The 22,813-nt window shown below is 40.4% G+C and overlaps 1 protein-coding gene and 1 non-coding gene across 2 annotated transcripts in view; both read left to right on the top strand.

Annotated features, from left to right (window-relative positions):
• Nucleotides 1-22,813, top strand: part of RERE (arginine-glutamic acid dipeptide repeats) — a 392,536-nt gene that overhangs the window by 216,521 nt on the left and 153,202 nt on the right.
• LOC126945468 (small nucleolar RNA SNORA77) lies at nucleotides 20,997-21,121 on the top strand. The gene has a single exon (XR_007722458.1). It is a non-coding gene; the product is annotated as a small nucleolar RNA SNORA77 (small nucleolar RNA).

Raw genomic sequence — 22,813 nt, 5'->3', positions numbered from 1 at the left:
AGGTAAAAACTACATACCTTCTGCCTTTAAAGGGAGTTTTTATAATTTGCATAGGATAATATTTTTTTATCTCGGACCAAAAAGAAAAATAAATCAGGTCGGGCTTGGTGGCTCATGCCTGTAATCCCACCAGTTTGGGAGGCCAAGGCAGGTGGATCACCTGAGGTCAGGAGTTCGAGACCAGCCTGGCCAACATGAGAAACCCCATCTCTACTAAAAATACAAAAAATTAGCCAGGTATGGTGGTGTGTGCCTGTAACCTCAGCTACTCAGGAGGCTGAGGCAGGAGAATTGCTTGAACCCAGGAGGCAGAGGTTGCAGTGAGCCGAGATTGTGCCATTGCACTCCAGCCTGGGCAACAAGAGCAAAATTCCGTCTCAAAAAAAAAATTTTTTTTTTTTAAAATAATAATTTAGCTGGGCATGGTGGCCGCACACCTGTAATCCCAGCTACTTGGGAGGCCAAGGCAGGAGAATCGATTGAACCCAGGAGGCGGAGGTTGCAGTGAGCCGAGATTGTGCCATTGCACTCCAGTCTAGGTAACGAGCAAAACTCTGTCTCCCCCCTCCCCCAACCCCCACAAAAGAAGAGGAAGAGAAAAAGAAAAAGAAATCAGACACATACTTTACAGGTGAGTTCTACCAGTGTTCCAGAGAACAGAGAAAGTTGGTATGGGTACCCTGAGTCATTTTATGAAGCTGATAAAACCTTTACAGTAAAACCAGGTAAAAAATAAAATAAACTGTATAGATTCCATCTTACGAACATGAATATAAAATGTTTAAATGAAATGTTGACAAACAGGAGCAAGGTAAATATGCATGTCCAAATTTATAGAATATAAGAAAGGCTTAATAATAATTTATCTGTTAGCATGTTTTACCTCTTCAGCATATGGAAGAAGAAAACATAGGCAATCATCTTTTTCTTTTTTTTTTTTTTTGGAGACAGAGTTAAGCTTTTGTTGCCCGGGCTGGAGTGCAATGGCTTGATGTCAGCTCACTGCAACCTCTACCTCCTGGGTTCAAGCTGTTCTCCTGCCTCAGCCTCCCGAGTAGCTGGGATCACAAGCATGGGCTACCATGCCTGACTAATTTTTTTGTATTTTTAGTAGAGACAGGGTTTCTCCATGTTCGTCAGGCTGGTCTCAAACTCCCGACCTCTGGTGATCTGCCCGCCTCGGCCTCTCAAAGTGCTGGGATTACAGGCGTGAGCCACCACGCCTGGCTCATCTTTTTCTTAATTTTTAATTTTTGTGGATACATAGTAGGTGTATCTATGTGGTATATGAGATGTTTTGATACAGGCATGCAATGCATTATAGACACATCATGGTAAAATGGGGTGTCCACCCCCTCAAGCTTTTATCCTTTGTGTTAAAAACAATTCAATTACACTATTTTAGTTATTTTAAAATGTTCAGTTAGGTTATTATTGACTGTGGTCACCATGTTGCACTATCAAATACTAGACCTTATTCATTCATTCTATTTTTTTGTACCCATGCAGTTATCTTAATGTAGAAGAAGCACTTTATAAAATTCAATGTTCTTTAATAATGGCAAGGGGGGAACTCTCAGAACAGAAAATTATAGAATGAATTTCCTTAGTCTAACAGAATACTTACCATAAACCTACAGCAAGTAACATAGTTAGAGGCAGAGTGTGGGAACTTTTTCCTCTGAAACCAGAAACAATGGCAGGATTTTGATATTCATTAAGACTTGAAGAAGAAAATATGTGAGGGTTGGAAGTGAAAAAAATTAACATTTATTAATAGGGTGTAATTTTCACCATAGGAAATCTCAGAAAACTTTTGAACAAATTGATTTTTGTTGTTGGTGTTGGTTTTTCTTTTCATTTTTTTCAGATGGAGCCTTGCTCTGTTACCCAGGCTGGAGTGCAGTGGTGCATTCTCGCCTCACTACAGCTTCTGCTTCCCAGGCTCAAACGATCCTCCCACTTCAGCCTACTGAGTAGCTAGGACTACAGGTGCACGCCACCATGCCTGGCTTATTTTTGCATTTTTAGTAAAAGCTGGATTTCACTCTGTTGGCCAGGCTGGTCTCAAACTCCTGACCTCAGGTCACCCACCCGCCTTGGCCTTCCAAGGTGCTGGAATTATATTTGTGAGCCCCCGGGCCCATCCAAATTGTTAAAGCTAATAGATAAATCAGTAAGCTTCCTGGATGGAGAGGGGTGTGTGTGTGTGTGTGTGTGTGTGTCTCACTTCCGTGTGTGTGTCTCACTTCCGTGTGTGTGTGTGTCTCACTTCCGTGTGTGTGTGTGTGTCTCACTTCCGTGCGTGTGTGTCTCACTTCTGTGTGTGTGTGTGTGTCTCAGTTCCGTGTGTGTGTGTGTGTGTGTGTGTCTCAGTTCCGTGTGTGTGTGTGTGTGTGTGTCTCACTTCCGTGTGTGTGTGTGTGTGTCTCACTTCCGTGTGTGTGTGTGTGTGTGTGTGTCTCAGTTCCGTGTCTAGATTTTAGGGGCAATTAGTAAATGAAATTTAAAGCAACTGCTTCTGAACACTTCTCTCTTGATGTGAAGTCAGTACTAATTAGAATATCTCTTCCATGTCTTTTTCTCTAGAATTTCCTGAGTGTTGCTTTCCCCACCCCCGCCATTTTGGCTTTAAAATTTCATGTTAATGAATACAACATTGTAGACATTTTTTATTTCTGGGAAGTAGGAAATTCTTTAAGATAAAACTTACGCAATTTTCATGTTACAGCTTTTACTTACCTTTGATAAGCATACATAATCTACTTAATACAAATTATTATAGTGGACAAAGTGTTTTTTTTTTAATTTTAGAAAAAATTGATTTGAATTGTGTATTCTTCTCTCCCACTCAGCTCTCATTTAATCTATTCAGAAGTGCTAATCCTTCACCTGTTGTTCATGTGAGATTAATAGGAGGAGAGAAGGATGTCTAGGATCCAGAGATTATAGACATACATGGGGATCACAGGACTTCTGGGGAGGCCTTGGCAGTTGGCAACAGATGGAAATATGAGGGCGCCAGGGTGCAGATCGTGTGTACATCCCTGCAGGCTACCAGTTGATGGGCTCGAAAATGTGGTGGCAGGAGTGAGGTCCAGGTGGGTACTTAGCATCAGTATGCAGGTAGCCTGTAAAAAGAACTAGGAGAGAAAACAAGGCCCCTGTCTGGGATGGCCTTAAGCACTGAGTAGGGTACCAGGGTGAACTCGGTGTAAAGCAAGGCTTGCTCCATGGAAACAGAGGCCCATTTCTAAAATTTGTGGTTGAACGTAACCTAGTGGCTAACCTAATTATGGAACTACTTGGTTTCACAACTCCTTGAGATTCTCTGATTAGGAGGGGGAGGAGTACTGATCCTATATTCTTGAGATGGGAGTGAGTTTGGAGCTGGGTGTTAATTGACTTCTGTTTGTGGGTGAGAGCACCGTGACCTCAGGCAGGAGAGGCAGGTCATTCATTGCCCCTCCTGTCACCTCTCCAGATGCCATGAGAACTGATGGTTGTGGCCGGCCACAGTGGCTCACACCTGTAATCCCAGCACTTTGGGAGGCCAAAGAGGGCGGATCACGAGATCAGGAGATTGAGACCATCCTGGTGAACGCGGTGAAACCCCATCTCTACTAAAAACAAACAAACAAAAATAGCCGGGTGTGGTGGCAGGCGCCTGTAGTCCCAGCTACTCAGGAGGCTGAGGCAGGAGAATGGCGTGAACTCGAGTGGTGGAGCTTGCAGTGAACTAAGATCGCACCACTGCACTCTGCACTCTAGCCTGGGTGACAGAGCGAGACTCCGTCTCAAAAAAAAAAAAAAAAAAAAGGAGAGAGAATTGATGGTTGGGGAGGCTGGTGGAGGTATTTTTCGTTTGTTTAATGTATTTAAAATTTTTCTGTTTGGAATTTTACGTTCATAATTCAAAGAGGAGTTATGAGACTAGTACGAGAAAGAACCTCCATATATCTTTTACTCAATTCACCAGTTGTTAGTATTTTGCCTTATTTGCTTTATGTTTATTATTTTATTACCTTTTAAACTTTATTATAGATTTACTTTATTATAGATTGAGCATCTCTAATCTGAAAATTCGAAATCTAAAATGCTGCAAAATCCAAAATGCTTTGAGCACCAACATGATGCCACAAGTGGAATATTCCACTCCTGTCCTCTTGTGACAGATCACGATCAAAACCCAGTCAAAACCTTGTTTCATGCACAAAATTATTAGACATATATAGCTTATCAAATAACCTCTATCTCTGTTTTTTGTTGTATTACTCTCTGTGTTTACCATCTTTGCATTATGACTCTCTCTGTGGTACAGATTGAATCTATCCCTTACATGAAATGCTTGGGATTAGAAGTGTTTTGGATTTCATGTTTTGGTGGGGAGAGGGGATTTTAGAATATTTGCATTATTCTGTATCCTTAATCCAAAAATCTAAAACGTTCCAGTATTTCCTTTGAGCATCATGTTGGTGCTCAGAAAGTTTCATATTTTGGAACATTTTTGATTTGGGATTTTGGGATTAGGATTACTCAACCTGTGTTTTCCTTTCCTGAACAATTTGGGAATGAAATACAGACATCACACCCCTTTCCCCTGAATACTTTAGTGTGTATTCCCAAGAACAAGAAAATTATCTTACGTAACTATGGTATGATTATCAAAATCAGAAAAGGTAACATTAATACAATATGATATAGTCCAATATAGTTCATATTCAGATTTTCCAATTTTTTTCAACAATGGCCTTCATAGTAATTTTCCTCATGATCATGAGCCTCATTTAATTGTTGTGTCTCTTTAATATCCCTTGTCTGTCTTTGTTTTCATGACGTGTGTCCTCACCTTTTTTAAAGGTTTTTTATGACATGAACCTTTTTGAAGAGTTAGAAGCCAGTTTTGCCAAATGTTCTTCAGTTTGAATTTGTCTGACGTTTCCCCACAATTAGATCTCGGCTATGTAATTTTGGCCAGCCATACTATATGAGTGATACTGTGCCCTTTCCAGTGCTTCAGATAGAATTTTTTGAGGTACAAAATAGGAGAGTTGGGTGGTTCCAGTAAAGATGATTTAGGTGGCGTCCTTGTCCCTGAAGTACTTACAATCTAATAAGAGACGTGCGGTTCCCCAGAGAGGTGCAGTGAGAGGAGTCCGGGAGCTCCTGCATTTCTGAGCTGCTGCCAGGAAGGAAGTGTCTTCAGAGTGGAGCTGGCTGGCATAGTGGTAGTGTGGGTGACTTTTCCACGAGAGAGAGCGTGAAGGAGAGATCTGGGGTGTGACCACTGGGGTATGCTGCCCCTGAGAGGTGACAAGAGAAAGGGCTGTCTGTCTTGGGGGCATGGCATGTGAGATGCCAGCACCAGGAAAGACAATGAAGAGGGTGTCCACAAAGGCTGGCACCACCATTGGAATCCATTATTACAGGAGAAGGCCATTGGATTTTGGTAACTCAGGGCGTCTAATGAGACCAAAATCAGAATCCACATTTCTTAACTTGCTGTTACAATAACTGTTTTTATACTGTGCTCTATGTAATAGTTTCATGGATTTTCAGAGACTGATGAATTTATTACATATTATTTTGTGTTGATTTCTTCAAGTAAACATTTCCATATGAATGGGTTAGGTAGTTTTTTTTTAACATACACTTTTGGGAGGATATTCTTTGCTGCCCATATTCATATTATTTGGCCACTAGGTTCTAATTCCATTACTTTTGCATTTAGAAAGTATTTTCCTCTAGACTGTAGAAACAGCAGTTTTGGGAATATGTTGTCTCATATACCAATAAGAGAAAATGTTCTTCCAGTCTGTAGATACTTGTTTCACGTGTTAGGTCAAAGGAAAACATATTTAAGTGTACTTGGCATTTCTTGTATTTTGTAAATTATGTTATCGGCAGGATAAGGGTTTACTGAATCATAGTTTCAGAATTTAGTTTATTTCATAGCATAAACGGGAGTGCTATAGAAATGGAATTGATTCTGCATTTACTGTAGGAATCTTGAGGACACTGTGTGTTCTTTTCAACAGGCTTTAATTTCCTGACATTCCATTACATTTCTGGGAAACAGAATTCACACTGCCCTTTCCTGCCCTATCTTGTCCTTTATAATTTTGGCGAGGTTCATGGTCTTCTGTTTCTTTTTCTTTTTGTAACTGATTAATAATCTGTAGAATCACCTCTTAGTTTGCAAGTGGAAACTAAGCCTGCACATCCAAAGCTAGGATTTCTTATGTGAATCTGCCTTAGTATTTTGAATCAGGACCTCAAATGAGCTTTTTGGATGCTCATGTGTTTGTGGCACGATGTTGAATCTTGAAACCTTCCTGCCTTTCTAATTGTTAGAATTACATTCTTCAAGCTAGACTTGATTGGGCTAGTATTACTTTAGGAAATGTTTTAATTTATTATTTGGGGAATGTTTTATTTATTATTTTTAGTATCTTATCTAAGGAAGATTAAGCTCTTTGCAGAAAATACAGCTTTCTTTAGCCACCCTGCCCACAATACCATCTACACTCTGTCTGTACCTGTGTGGCGAGGCCAAGCACTCCATAACTTTACCCTGATTGGTCTTTTTCAAAATGTTTAGAGTTTCAAAGAGAAATTTGTGAAGTTGCTTCTCTTAAGTAGCTATTACTGTGTTTTTAAATGTGTTGCAGTATTTCTGTTAGTTGATCTTGTGTGTAGTCATTCATATCTGTGTCTTTTGATTCTATTTCTTGATGATCTTGCTTTTTAAAATCAGCATTTACCTTAAAAAAAAAAAAAAAAGGCAAAACTTGCTATTGTCTTGACAGAGCAGAGAGCATTTCTTGCTGAGGTCCTGACAGAGCAGGGCATTTAACTGAAGCCTCTGCATGGCTGGGCTTGCTCAGTTCCCTGCTGTTGGCTGTCTTGGATCCCCTTTCTAAGGCCCCACTTCCCTGCACACTAGCTTGGTGTGCAGGGAGAAGCTGCAGAGTCTGTTGGCTGGGCTTTATTTACGGAAACAGCAGGGTTGAGATTGATTGCGTCGTGGAGAGACAGTGTGTGGATGAGGGAGGGTCACAGCACATGCTCAGTCCTGTCAGTGTGAGGGGAAGTTTCTGCGTTCTGCGTGAAGGCTTAGGTCATAGCACAAGCTCAGTGAAAGCTCTATGAGGTCTCTGAGACTGCATGTGCCTCCATTTTGAGTTGTTAGAGTAGAAAAGGGCAGAGTTTTAGCAGAAAGTAGAGGTTCAGGAATCCAGCTAGACTCACCAGAGCCCGTGTTAGTCATGGATGATCCATTCAGCCCCTGCAGGTAGGCTATCTTCCCCTGGCCTCACCGAAACAGTGATGGGTTTTGCTGCTCTTTCTCACTTCTGAAGGTGTTTATGAATCATTGCATCATTCATAGTGCATGTTCCTGAGAGCCTTTAATTCAGCCCTGGCTGGCTATGTAGGTGGTATTGTGAAGCGTAAAATCAGAACTAAGAATGGGGACTACCAGAGAGGCAGTCAGCAGACGCAGAATGTGAAGCTTTGTGGGCCCCTCTGTCCCTGTCCTCTTTCCCTTTCCCTTACCTCTTCGGCTCTTAGTATAATCTTAACCTCAGTCGTGCTGGGTGTGTGTTGCCAAGCTTGTTTGCCTTCGAGACCTGCAGAGCAAGCCTGCAGGCCGCCCCCTTGCCTTGTGGCTAGTATGGAATGCCTGGGCCGGAGAGCAGCTCTGTTTGGATGTTTTAGGAAGGATGGTAGGTGGGCAGCTATTGGTTGCTTTGAAGGTGGGTGGAACCTTGTTTTGATTGAGAGTCTGTTTGCCAGAGCAAATTATAATTTTTCTGATCTTTTTCTGAAGTCTGACATATGCAGGGAACAGTTGTGAATTATGATTGCAACAATATCACCTTAAAATGGATTTTTAAAAAATGAAAGGTTATGTCGTATCAGTTTTTACTTCATCTCTTGCCTTCAAAAGGAAGCAGACTCATCTTCCTTTTAGAGCTTATGGAAAATTCTTTGGCAATTAAAAAATGTATGCATTGACATTTATATTAGAAATTGAAGTTTAGGTATTTTGTTTATTTTTGTATCTGTTTTAGAATCAGATAGCATTTTTTGCATATGCGTATGTTGTCATGTGACTTGGAATTCTGTTCTCTTAAATGGAGTAAAAAGAGTAGTTGGTGCTGAGAAGGCAGTCATTGACAAGGCCACATTTCATGCCCACTGCCTGATAGCCAGACACTAGTTTCTTCTACCCAGGGGAAGTTGTGCTTTTTGGGTGTCCTGTTGCAGAGCGAGTTCACATAGATGGCTTTCACCATGGTTTATTTAGGGAGCCAGTCAGAATAAGATTTAGGACAAATTGAATTCTTACCCAAGCAGATATTAAATGAAGTTTTAAAATTATATTATTTGCTCCTTTTTGTTTCCACTCCTTTGTCTTCTGATAAAGGTTAGAAAAAATTTGAATGCCACCTAAATTTTGTGCATTCATGAAGATGGAAGAAAGCATGCAATATAGAAGAATGTACAGCTGAAAAATCCTTATAGGAAGGAGAAGAAATTTACTATGCATGAATACAAGGAGAAATTCCTTGTGTAAGCTCTTAAGTTGTGTAGGATGAATTTGGAGCGTTGCATGGTCAACTCTTTCCAGGGAGGCCCTTGATTTTAGTGGAAAGTTTTTAGGAAGGCTAGTGTTGGTGAATTCTAGTCACTGAAAATATTACTGAAGTATAATTTGTTTTCTTACAAGTTCAATTTTGGGAATGCAGCTAAGGAGATGAATTGTCAAAGGATAATTTAGGGTGTGCATTTATTATTTTTGTGATCAATGTTTTCATCCATGTGAGGGTTTTCTTCCCATTGTGACCATATTTATTTGGGCATTGCACTGGGGAGTTTTGGGGAGGTACCCACTTTCCCCCATACCATATAGTGTTCCTTCTGGAACTTGCCTTATTTTACTCTGTTTAAAAGCACCATTGCTCTTCCTTCCTGCTTTTTTCTTTTAATAAAAGTATCCCTTCGATAGACGAGAGGAACTGGACACTGCACCACTTTCTGTCATGCACATGTGGGATCTGGGCAGGACTCACATTTCAGGCTCAAGGAACAAACTTATTGTTTGACTTGGGAGGATATTGCCTTTCTGTTCTAGATCTTTACCTCTTCTGAAACTTTCTTTACAGTTAACAGATAAAAATGTGAACAGGAAGCTGTGCTCACAGCTGAATCAGCTCTGGATCAGGTTCCTGCTACTGGTGTGACTGGCCTGTGTGGGCCTAGTACAAATCTGCATTTATGGAACTTGGATGCTGCCATCTATTTGATGGTGAAAACTTGTGGTTACTGACTGTGATCTGTGGATATTCTGTTGTTAAGAGTCGAATTTGTCTATGTTTCAAATCCAATAAAGTAACTCATTAGAGTTACTTATTGTGTAGTATGTATTTCTTTTATATTATCCTGTCTTGGAAAAATATTTTTTGAAATGCTAAAGGCTTGCTTTAGGGCTTCTGTGCTTGTCTGGTGGAGGAGGTGAGGGAACAGCACATGGAAAGTTACTCTAGTGGTTGATGAAGTCTTTGGTCTGTGCAGCTTGAACATGGAAAAGATGCTAGTTTGTTTCATTTTGGCTTATGGTTCCGCTTCTGTTGCACTTGAGAGTATCAGGAAATGTTGGGAATATAGCAAGTAGATGTTTCAAAAAGAATAGAAAAGTTCACAAAATTATCATCTTATTAGTTGTTCTTATCATTGTAATAGAATCTTGAATTCGAATCTGAGGGAGCCTCACATTTAAAGTGTGCCTCTGTCAACACAAGTTTTGCAGTCTGTCTTTGGTTGAAAGCTAGAATGAACTTGATTGTGTTTAATTGACACGTCACTTTTTTTTTCTTTTTCATTTTGAGATAGGTTCTCACTCTGTCACCCAGGCTGGAGTGCAGTGGTGTGATCTCAGCTCACTGCAGCCTCGACCTCCCTGGGCTAAGGTGATTCTCCTGCCTCAGCCTCCCACATAGCTGGGAATACAGGTGGGCGCCACCACACCTGGCTAATTTTTTGTATTTTCTGTAGAGAAGGGGTTTCACCTTGTTGCCCAGGTTGGTCTTAAACTTCTGGCCTCAAGCAATCCATGCTGCCTTGTCCTCCCAAAGTGCGGGGATTACAGCGTGAGCCACTGTGCCTGGCCTGACACTTCATTCTATTTATTTATTTATTTACTTATGTATGTATTTATTTATTTATTTGTTTTTTGAGATGGAGTCTCGCTCTTGTCACCCAGGCTGGAGTACAACGGTACAATCTAGGCTCACTGCAACCTCCGCCTCCCAGGTTCAAGTGATTCACCTGCCTCAGCTTCCCGAGTAGCTAGGATTACAGGCATCTGCCACCATGCCTGGCTAATTTTTGTAGTTTTAGTGGAGAACGGGGTTTCACCATGTTGGCCAGGCTGGTCTCAAACTCCTGACCTCAGTTGATCCGCCCGCCTTGGCCTCCCAAAATGGTGGAATTATAGGTGTGAGCTGCCCTGCCTGGCTGACACTTCATTCTTAATCTGCTTTTCACTTCTTCCTTGACTCTTGGCTAGTGTGTTAATTTATGAATTAGAAGACTCTAATATACCTAAGACCAGATATCTGTGATTCTGTAGTTATTCTTTTTTCCTGATTCTTTTCCTTCTGAATTTGTTTTCTTTTCCATTTTACTTTGTGTATTCATTTACTCAACATATTCATACCAAAGACCCATTTGCCAGGTACTTTTTGTTACTGAACCGAGTTGTCTTCCACCAGAAAACCATTTATTCTAAAGCTGTAAGATAAACGTCTGACAGGATGAGAGAGAAGGTAGAACATGATAGCTAAAGGAATATTTTAGATGGTGTGTACATTCACAAATCTTTTCCTAAATAAGCTCAGATAATTGGTTATCATCTCTTCTGAGCAGTTTCTGATGTGGGGATGCCTGTAATCCTACCACTGTGGGTGATAAAGCATGAGTCTGATTTATTTTTCTTTTTGGTCTAATGAGACTCATGCTTGAATATGCTAAAACAATTCTGAAAGATAACTAATCTCATATTGTATACTCTGTGATACTTTGAGTCTAAGGTAAAACACTTCATCTTAATTCAACTGAGAAAATTATAGATTATTTCTGTGAAACTTCTTTGAGCTACACATTTATTTGTGATTATTTGATTATTATCCCTATTGGACATTAAACTTTTGGGGCGGGGGCCAAGTCTATTCTTACAGTCTCCATTTCTAGTAGAGTACCTGGCAAATAGGTCTTTGGTGTGAATATGTTGAATAAATGAATACATCATCTATGGTAAGAGGAAAGGCTAGATTTGGAGCCAGGTAGTATGGTTCAGATTCCACCTAATAAGTGACATTGGGCAAGTGGTGACATGGGACAGGTTCCTTCCCTCCTCTGAACCTCATTTTTCTCATGGGTAATCTGGAAATAAATATTTCTTACAGTTTTTGTAAAGATTAGATGAAAACAGTGTGAAAGTGCTTGGCACATAGTTGCTTAGTACATTATTGTTATTAACTCAAAGGTCAAATGTACAGTCTCAAGGTCATGTAGATATGATTATCTCAACAACTTATATATTTTTAAAATTTTAATTAAAAAAATATAGGCACGCAGGTCTCACTTTGTTGCCTGGGTTGGTCTCAAACTCCTGGTCTCAAACTATCTTCCTGTCTTGGCCTCCCAAAGTGGTAGGATTATAGGCATGAGCCACTGTGCCTGGCGAACATCTTTTTATTTTTATTTTCAATAGCCTGTTCAACTAAGACAATGCTAGGGATTGTTTTAGGAATTACAGTAATTAAATTATTAACCAGTATGTTTAATAACTGTTTACTGATCAACTTTCTTCTTACTCTCTTTGGGTGTTTATGTTTTTCTTTATACATCTTGGAGTTTTTTTTTTTAAAGAAACTCTGCTTCCGTAATCTATAATATTGGGTGTGTTCAGCATTAAACATTTCCTGCCGCTTTCTCACTTACACACACTAGGTGCGTGTGTGTGTTAGTTACTGCCTGTTTGTGTTCTCTTCCTATATGCATACCACTGCAGCGAGAAGGAGTAAGGCAATTGTCATGTTTTTTAATAACATTCCCCAGAGGGGACAAAGAAACCTTTAGACGTGTTGTAGACATGCTTGCTTGGTCCAGAGTCCCTTTTTTTTTCTGGGGGTGCTTCATTCAGCTTTGTTATACAGTTTGATTTCAATATGCAGAAAGCTAGCACCATCTTGGGTCAGGAGAGCAGCTTGCTGCTTTGTAAATGGGTTTCGGTCATAGTGGGTGTTTTTTTTTTTTTTAAGTTTGTTGGCTGAAGCTCCGTGTATGTGCAGGCAGCTTTGTTAGGCCGTGGCTCCTAAACTTTGCCGCAAGCCATTACAGTAAATTTCCCGAGGAGTCTGTGGTGGAATGTTGTTTTATGACGTTGCCAGATACACGGTAGGTTACCACATGATGGAGGAGAGAGAGAAGGCAGATAAGAAATTTAGACGGCAGAGCAAAGTCACTGTAGCACTTTGAAACTAGATCTTTCTCACATGTTAAATTTTTTGACCAGTTTTTTTCCTGACATTACTCATACATTATTGTGTGTGGAGGCCATATTTACTGTGTCTTACCAGCATGGAAATTCTTATTATTCTTCAGGCAATGTCAAATTTCTAGTTCTGGACCCTGAATTATATTTAGGAGGACCCTGTGGGAGAGCTGCCTGTGTGGCCTGGAGTCTTCAGTAATGAACTCAGTGTGACCCTTTAAAAGAGTACTTTTCTTTCCTCTGGCCTTCGTTTCTTCTGTTAAGCTAGAAGATTGGATCAATGGCCTCTCGAACTTTCCATCAGAGAAAATTTAGAACTTTGTGATTTTGGATTTTGGACAAGTTCTTGTGTTGACCTTTGTATTTATTTGTGTGTGAATATGGAAGTGGTAACTTAAAGTTGACTAAATCTCTTAGTTTTTTCATTTTTATTTGTTTTTAGTTTTATTTTTGATTGAATGATGAATTTTGTTCGTTTTAGGCAGTTTAATCAAACCTACTTTTAAGTTAATTTTGCTTGGAGGGCTGGTCTTCTGTCACAGTGACTTCACTAAGTTTTGCAGCAGAGCCCTTACTTGCTGTCTGTGGCTAAGCAGTAGTTGATTTAGAATATTGAAGTCATTTATTTATTAAAAATATATCTAATAACCATTGAGTTCTGCATAATGGTGACCAAAACCAGACTTAGTTCTTACCCGCATGTACTTCCAGTCTAGAGGACAAGACAGCCATTCAAAGAAATAACTATACAAAATAAATATAAAATCCTGACTGATATGGGTGGAAGGAGAGGTAAGTGGTACTGTGGGAACTCATAATAGCAGGATTAGCTCCCATTCTCACTTACTGCCAGTATATAGAGTTTAATAATAATAATGACCCCTAAGCAACAGATACTGTGTATAGTACTTTCCATAAATCATCTTTTATTTTTATAACAACCTTGCATAGTAGCATTATCAACTTCATATTATAGATGAGGAAACTAAGGATTCAGATTTAATTGTGTCCTCAAAATCACACTTAGAGCAAACAGAACCTTGGGTACTGAAACTTATCTTTTTATTTTTAAAATTTTATTAGCGACAGGTTCTTGCTCTGTTGACCAGGCTCGAGTGCAGTGGCGTGATCATAGCTCACTGCAACCTCCAACTCCCGGGTTCAAGTGATCCTCTTGCGTCAGCCTCCCAAGTAGCTGGGACTGCAGGTGCATTTTACCATGCCTGCCTGGCTGATTTTTAATTTTTGTTGTTGTTGTTTGGTTGGTTGGTTGGGTTGTCTGTTTGTTTGTTTGTTTGTTTGCAGAGACTAGGTCTTGCTGTGCTGCCCAGGCTGGTCTTGAACTCCTGGACCCAAGGGACCCACCCACCTTGGCCACCCAAAGTGCTGGGATTGCACACATGAGCCACCATGCCCAGCCTGATACTAAAAGTTTAATTCAAGTTCATTTAATTCTTAAGTCCATGCTCTTTCCCTGCTTTTGAACATCTAGACTCAGGTGTGGTTGTGACAGCTCCTCTCTCTCAGGAGTGAGGTGCCAGCGTCATGGGAGATCCTAATAGGATGTACAGAGCACAATGATTTTTCTTTTAATATTTATTTATTTATTTATTTATTTATTTATTTATTTATTTATTTTCTTGTTGGTGGTGGTGTTTCTTAAGGAGCTGGGCTAACCCACAGGAAGTATGCCCAGAGTCAGCCAGCACAATGATTTTATTCACATATATGGAAATTTTTCTCTAAAAATGAATGAGAATATATGATGGGATAGAATACAACATTCGCATGACTTTTTAAGATACTATGTTAGATTTTAAAGAAATTTCAGACTTGTTCAAGGCAGTCTTGAAGTATGTGTTCATGCTGGAGAAAACTGAGAAATCCAGCATGTAGCACTAGTCTTCCTTCTTAATCCTCGCTTTCACTCCTATCTCACAATCCATCTAAAAAGGTGATTCTGATAAATTGCCTTTTGGTTTTCTTAAAATGTGGTGTATTCTGTTCTGGACTCACAGACTTCTTCTGTGGTCATTTTCTAAATGTGCTACTAAGCAGAGTTTCTAAGATCTTCATTCTGTTGATACCATGTCAGTCTTCCTGCTCAACTTAATACCCTGTGGAAAAGATAAGAATGTCTGCTGTGTGATGTTTACCATTTGAAGGACAGGAAGAGAGATATCTCAGTGTTCTCATTCGTACATGACGCTAGCCACAGAGCAGGGGTCTGACCTGAGCCTTTTCTGTCCCAGCACCTTGGGAATGGGCCACAGGCTACACGGCTATTACGACCCAAGGCTTGGGGAGGGGCTGAATGAGGGGTCACGTCTTGCCCTTAGTTGCTTCACGGTGGTGCCTTCTGTTCATGTCTTCTTCCCATATCTGTATCCTCCTCCCTCATCTTCCCTTGTAGAATCAAGTGCCTATCTTAAGCAGTCGCCGTGATCACATAGAGATCTTTGGGTGTCTTTGGTGAATGTTCACAGAACATTGCCTTCCTGCCCCTTCCCCTTTCTTCAGGGTGAAGGAGTGGCCACATCATGTTCTGGGCCAAGCCCTGTGGGTCGGGCCGCGATTCTGCATCTAGCAGGCATGCTCTTCTCCCTTTGCCTGCCATCACCACCTGCATCTCCTCTGCAAAGATGCTTCTCCGTTTTTGATATTCGTTTGCAGGCTCCCTGCTCCTTTCTGTCCATTCCATGTTTACTTCTTAGACTAAAACGTTTCCATGGTAACAGGTTACTTTTCAAAGGGAACATCTTGTCATTTTATTTAATCCACTGCAGCTGAAGAGGACTGAAATATTAAGTTGTAGTTGCTATGGATACTGCTTTGTTACACTGGGTTTTTTTTTGGTATCAGATTTCATATACAATGACTTTCTGTTTTTTAATACTTCAGGAATAAAAACAACAACTTACCTTTATTGTTGTAATTTGGCTTCTGGAACTATTTTTTTTCATATTCCAAAACAAAGATTTGTAGAATAATACAGGCTGAACTTAAGTTGTTTTGAAAAACATATATTATTTACATTAGCTACACAGAGAAATTCCTTCTTTTGCTGGGGATGATGACGACAGTTCTTAATTTGGTTTTCGTAGTATGATTCAGAGTATAAAGGTGTCTCTAAGATGATGAATCCACAGCAGAAATCGTTAGTAAACATAAGGAAAAAAGGAATATGTCACTTGGAGTTAATTTCTTGAATCTCATTGCTGATAAACTGTGGCCCTCTCTTCAGTTACTGGTTCAGCTGTGTACAGTGTAATTTGGGGTTGATCTGTTTGTCCTTTAATCAGCTTTTCTCATGTCTGGTGTTCTTTCTGATTTGCCACCTGCCTGTAGTATATTCCCCTCTTCATTTGACTTTTTTAAAACTTTAGATTTTTTGGATTCACAGAAAGTTGCAAAGATACCAGAGTGGTTTCATCTTTTGTAACTGTAATACGATACCAAAACCAGGAAACTGGCATTAGTAGATTGTGTGCATGTAGTTCTGTGCCATTTTATCACATGTATGGCTTTGTGTAACCACCACAACAATGAAGAGAGAGAGCTATTCATCACTACAAAGCTCTCCCTTTATGGTCACACCGTCAGCGTCCCTTTCTCTCCCCACCATCTCTTAACACCTGGCAATCACAAATCTGTCTCCATTTGTGTAATTTTGTCATTTCAAGAGTATTATATAAATTGGCCTTTAATTTTGATAGGTTTTTCTCTTTCATCATGACTTTCAAACTTAAAAAATTTCTTTTGATCATTTTGTCTTGCTTGGGTGTTTGAAATGAACATAGAACCAAAATAGGGAAAGGGATATGAATTCTCATCGTTCTGTTTGTGATTAATTGTATGATTTTGGTTCAGTAACTTAATCATTCTGCCATATGGGAGCGTGATTGAGAGCTCTGACTTTGGAGTCAGCTGACCTTGAGTTTGAATCCTGATTTCTCCACTTATTTGCTGTTTAATCTTGGGCAACTGCATAACGTCTCTTGGCTTCAGTGGCCTGACCTGTACACTTACTACAATAGCACCTATCTTTCAGGGTCGCCTGTAAGATTAGATAAGAAAATAAATGGAAATTGCTTTGCTTGCAATACCTGGTACATAGTAAACATTCAATGGATATATTAGTTGCTTTGTTAGTATTAAAATTAGTATTGTTATTATTACCTATGGAGATACTTCCTCATAGAGTTGTCATGGAATAATGAAATAATATATGCCCAGCATAGAAAGCACTTAGTAATTGATAGCTAGTATTATTATTTTGCTTGTGCTTGTTATGTAACTATAATACACCTAGATTTTTTTTTTTTTTCTCTCTGAGATAGTCTTGCTTTGTCCCCCAGGCTGGAGTACACTGGTGGGATCTCGGCTCACTGCAACCTCTGTGTCCCGGGTTTAAGCAATTCTTCTGCCTCAGCTTCTTGAGTAGCCGGGATTATAGGCGCCCACTACTGCACCCACTGCCACGCTTGGCTAATTTTGTATTTTTAGTAGGGGCAGGGCTTCTCCATATTGGCCAGGCTGGTCTCGAACTCCTGACCTCAGGTGACCTACCCACCTCTGCCTCCCAAAGTGCTGGGATTACAGGCACGAGCCACCGCACCCCGGCCTACACCTAGATTTAAGATAATGTACATGAAAACTTTTAAGATGACGATAAAGATAGATGTGTGTGTATGTAGCATTATCCAGGACATGACTTGCATCTTTGGTTTTTTAATTCATATGGTAGTATTCTTTATCTGACCTGGCTAGGATTCATACTACCTTTGGTCTGGATTTTTCTTCTGAAGTTGATGACCACCCTGGCTTTTACTAGACTTACTTTGTTTTTGTTAATTCAGCAGCATTGTACATCCAAGCAGAAACCTCTTTAGTAGCTATGTTTTTTTGTTGTTGTTGTTGTTTGTTTTTTGAGACAGTCTTGCTCTGTCACCCAGGCTGGAGTGTAGTGGCATGATCTTGGCTTACCGCAACCTCTGCCTCCCAGACTCAAGCAATCCTCCTGCCTCCGCCTCCCGAGTAGCTGGGACTACAGGCGCCTGCCACCACGCCCGGCTAATTTTTGTATTTTTAGTAGAGCGGGGTTTCACCATGTTGTCCAGGCTGGTCTTGAACTCCTGAACTCAGGTGATCCGCCCACCTCAGGTGAGCCACCATGCCTGGCCTGTTTATTTTCTTAAAGACACAGTCTGGCTCTATTGCCCAGGCTGGAGTACAGTGGCATGATCATAGCTCACTGCAGCCTCAAACTCCAGAGCTGGAGTGATCCTCCTGCCTCAGCCTCCTGAGTAGGTGGGATTATAGGTGCATGCCACCGTGACCAGCTAATTAAAAAAACATTTTTTTAGAACCTATTGCCCAGGCTGGTTTCAAACTCCTGAACTCAAGCTATCCTCTTGCCTCAGCGTCCCAAAGTGCTAGGATTACAGGTGTGCATCACCATGTGTAGTGCTATGTTGTTTTGAACACAGGATAGAAAGAGACCTGAATTTCTGTGAATAGCAATACTAATATGTCTGTTAATATCAAAACATTAATTAAATGCCTTAATACCTAGAAATGAGATAATACTGTAGAGCACCTAGGACAGATAGTAAGTGCTGAAATGTTAGCTACTGTTATTATTAATCAAAGAAGAAAGCTGGCATCTTCTAGATGAATTTTAGCCTCCAGGACTTTCTGAAGTTAAGAATGTGCCATAATCAGTGCTTCTCAGAGCATGGCTTGTGGACCTCATTATTACTATTATTGTTATCATCATCATCATTTTCTTTTCTTTCTTTTTCTTTTTTTTTTTTTTTTTTTTGGCAGAGTTTCTTTTTTTACCCAGGCAATGGCGTGACCTTGGCTCATGGTAACCTCTGCCTCCCGAGTTCAAGCAATTCTCCTGCCTCAGCCTCCCGAGTAGCTAGGATTACAGGCACACACCACCTCGTCTGGCTGATTTTGTATTTTTAGTAGGGATGGGGTTTCACCATGTTGACTAGGCTGGTTTCGAACTCTTGACCTCAGGTGATCCACCTGCCTTGGCCTCCCAAAGTGCTGTGATTACAGGCGTGAGCCACCTCGCCCAGCCTATTATTATTTTTTAATCCCAAGACTTGGCTTCCGGACCTAAGAGTCTTCTGCCCTATATACCAAAAGACAATAATTGTCTTGAGGAGTAGCCTTGGTTCCATCGAGACATTTGAGTTAGAAGCGAAGCTAGCCACTTTTTTCATGGAATATCAGTTACTCTTTGAAAGAACAACTGACAGACAAACTGTGGCCATTCAGATGTGGGCATTTGGCAGAAACTTTCTTGAAGATGAATTAAGTGAGCTTCTTATTTCAAGGAAAACACTGATATTACTTGACAAGGCTAAGATATAAACTTTCAAGTGAAAATTAGAATTTTGAAAAGCTTGTACTCACCACTGTGAGCCTGACAGCTTCTCTACACTGAAAGGCATTTCTTATGAGATAGGTGATATTAATATGTTTTTTAAAAATACTGTATAAAGAACTGGTTGATATTTGAAAGATCTGCAGAACTGAGTAAACTGACATTCTCCATAAAACCAATGCATGACATTACAAAATCACATCTGAGTAGAAGATCCATTCATTCAAAGGCAAGACAGACCAACAGATTTCGGAGTAGCACAATCCAAAGTCTACTGATGGGCTTTTAGATTCACCTTGTGTATACATCTTTAAGAAATGATTACTTGTTGAGTTTTTGTTTTTGGTTTTGTTTTGTTTTCTTTTCTTTTTGAGACAGAGTTTCACTCTTATTGCCCAGGCTGGAGTACAATGGCACGATCTTGGCTCACTGCAACCTCTGCCTCCCAGGTTCAAGCAATTCTCCTGCCTCAGGCTCCTGAGTAGCTGGGATTACAAGCATGCGCCACCACGCCGGGCCAATTTTTTGTATTTTTAGTCGAGACAGGGTTTCACCATGTTGGCCAGGCTGGTCTCGAACTCCTGACCTCAAGTGATCCTCCCACCTCGGCCTCCCAAAGTGTTGGGAACTTGTTGAGATTTTGGTGTAGTATCAAAAAGGCTGTTCTTCCCTTTTCTAATAACATGGCTGTGTTAGGCTGGATTATCTTCATATAATTTAACCATAACAATATATTGCAGCAGATTGAATTGAAAAGTAGATAGGAGAAACTGTCTTTTGTATTAAGTCAAATATTAATGAGATTTGCAAAAACATGAAAGAATGCCTCAGTTTTCACTAAAGCTTTTTGCTTAAATGCAATTACTTTTTATAAGAATATGCATATTGTTATGTAATGGGCTTATTACTATTTTTAAATCAATAAATATTTTGAAAGTTTTCAAAAATTTGGATTTCTTGGGATGTTCAGTAATTTTTATTTTTATTTTTTGCAATAAGCTTTATTTCCATTTTGTCCAAAGCTTGGGAAAGGGGTCCAGGGTAGTGGCTGGAGGTGCCGCTTAGGCAGAAGCCCTGAACTTTTAGAGAGGCTCCTAAAAGGTTGCTGGGCTCTGTAGGCTCCTAGTGGTGATTGAGGGTGAGTCTTTTGGAAGAAACACTTACGCAGCCCAGCCTGGGGAGGTTGATCTGGTAGTCGCCGATCTTCTTGTTGAGTTTCACCTCCTCATCTAGGAAGTAGCTCTCCAGAAGTCACGGAGATGGGGGTCTGTGCAGGCAGAACCCAGGGCCTAAAGATCGAGGGTCTGGTTCACGTTCTTCCCCAGGGCCATGGTGACTTCCATGGCACCCAGGGTTTTTACCCCCACTCATTTTGAGATGGCTTCTCCACATCCTGGAAATGGGGGCCAATGCCACACACACATCTTCAAGAGACACTCTGTACCCTGAAGCTTCTCGGTAGGCCAATTCATGGAAGAAGTCACCTGTGCCTCCCAGAGCCACATCATTATGGTTTAAATAGAAGCCCAGAGAGAGATGGGTGTAAGAAGCCCATAGATGCAAATTGACCAGGTGGTTGATGGCGGCCGCTACCTTGATGGGATAATTCTGATGAATCCAAGAGCTCGCGGTTGGTCAGCAATGAGGCGCTAACCACAAAAACAGTGGTGGCTGGTCCCAGAAGCAGGAGATGGCCAAGAAGAAGGGTCCTGGAGGTTGCAAATGGAGAGGAGCTTGGAGGGCGGTGGGAGGCTGGAACAGATGGAGTCCCAGGATGTGTGCTGTCCAAACATTGTTGAAATGAGACAGATTCTGGGACCACCAAGATACACTCCAGTAATTATTAAGAGTGTAAAAGGGTACAGAGACCTAAAAGTTTGAGAAGTGTCGTGTTACACAAAATGTAGTCATTGCATCAAGATTGCAATTGACAGTTAAGAGTGTTTCCTACAAGCTGTTGATATTATGTTTAAATATTATTAATGAGTGAGGTATGAACCACAAAAGCTGCATTCAAGAAGGGGGCAGTTCACAGACTCACTTTGCACCTGGCTGCAGCCTCATGGGCGTGCTTTTTCCATGTGCCAGGGAAACATTCTGGGGCGTTGTGGCTGCCTAACCTATCAAGGGTGATGCAACTGTCTCGGGATACAGGATTTAAAAAAAAAGAAAAAAAAGAGGAGAGCATTGTGGCAGCAGGGGAGGGATACTTAGTTCAGTAAGGAGGATTCTGATTGCTCAGTGGATCCAGATATAGCTGGATGCTGGCACTTCCCCACCATGTGTACTTCTTGTCTTTCATCTTCAGTTCATATTCTGACAGTTTTTCTGTCAGATGCATCAAGCTTTCTCTAATGGGGTGTGTTGCTATCTACCTCTTTATATCTTGGACCTAAAAAGTACTTTTGCCATTTATTCTGTATTTTGTAACTCTTGCATATAGTAGGTTAATGCCATTGTCTGCACCTCAGATCCTACCTGCTGAAAAAGAACTTTGTTGTATTCCTTGCTACAGAATCCTGATATTTAAAAGTTACATACAATTTAAAAATACTTTTGTTGCAAAGAGGGATTTTAAAATAAGCTTTTAAGAAGGTTCCTTATTTTATCTTGGTTTTCATGTTATAGCCTACTTATTAGTACTCTTCCCTGATATAAACTTAAAAGAAACAATTTTCAAGTCTCTTAAGATGGCCCAATACATTTTTTGTCTCATTTCTGTTAGTTTAATAGGAATTTCTACATCCTATTTTTATGGAAATACGTGACATATAAGTAGTTCTAGTCAGCCGGGTATTGGGGAGTTTGTTTCGTTATCATGGCACATTGGGTTTTTTTTAGCTAAATATGACAATAAATTAGCTTATTAAAATAAAAACGGGGTTGGGGGGTGAGTGTGGTGTCTATAATTCCAGCACTTTGGGAGGCTGAGGTGGGGATCCCTTTGAGCCCAGGGTTTTGAGAACAGACTGGGCAACATAGCAAGACCTCATCTCCAAAATAAAATAAAAATGGAACAGGAATGTTTTTTCTGGAATTATCAAGGACTTAACAGTGCAGCCATGGTATGGAAATGATATCCAACCACTGGAGAACTCTAGAGTAACAGACCTTCTGGAAGAACCCGAAGGTTGAGCTGCAGGCACAAGTTACTGAATGGGCTATGGCTGAAAGTTTCTGAAATGATACATTCTGGCTAGACCTGCTTGTAGGCAAGAAAGCGTTTGGAAAGTATTTAGAACTTTTGGCAGCTTGTTTTGCTCACAGCTAGTTAGAAAATAGGGACAAGTTGGAAGGGAAATAGTGGTAACACTGACTGCTTGCTTGTTTTTCTTAAAGAAGTGCTCGTGATTAAAATAACTTGGCTGATTTGATTCCTCTACATACCTCCTAAAGATACAGACAGACAATTAGGGAAATCTGGGCATAGCATACACCTGAATATTAAGAAATTGCTAATTATTATATGTTGTGATATATTTGATTGTGTCCAAATCCCTTATCTTTGGAACCTCCTGTAACAGCTTCTTCCATTTCCTGTATAAACCTATGAGAACAAACCATCTTTTAGCTTCTTTTTTCCACATGCCATTCTCCTAATGAAGAAATGAAGATGACTTGTATGATGAAGTCATCCCACATGCAAGCATTTCCCCATCACCACCCCTCCCTTTCAGCCTGCCACCTCTGCATGCTTTCATTTTTACTTGGAAAGTCCTCTTTTTTTTTTCCTGCTGCTAGGCCTGTTATCTCCTTCTGTGTCTCCTCTTGAAGCCTGCCTCATTTTGGTACCTCCCCTTCACATTTTTGTACTGTGTCTTCTGAAGTGTCTTATGTTGATTAATACG

Source organism: Macaca thibetana, chromosome 1, assembly GCF_024542745.1.
Source record: "Macaca thibetana thibetana isolate TM-01 chromosome 1, ASM2454274v1, whole genome shotgun sequence".
Taxonomy (NCBI): domain Eukaryota; kingdom Metazoa; phylum Chordata; class Mammalia; order Primates; family Cercopithecidae; genus Macaca; species Macaca thibetana.
Note: the sequence above shows the minus strand (reverse complement) of the source record. Positions and strands in the feature narration are given on the sequence as shown.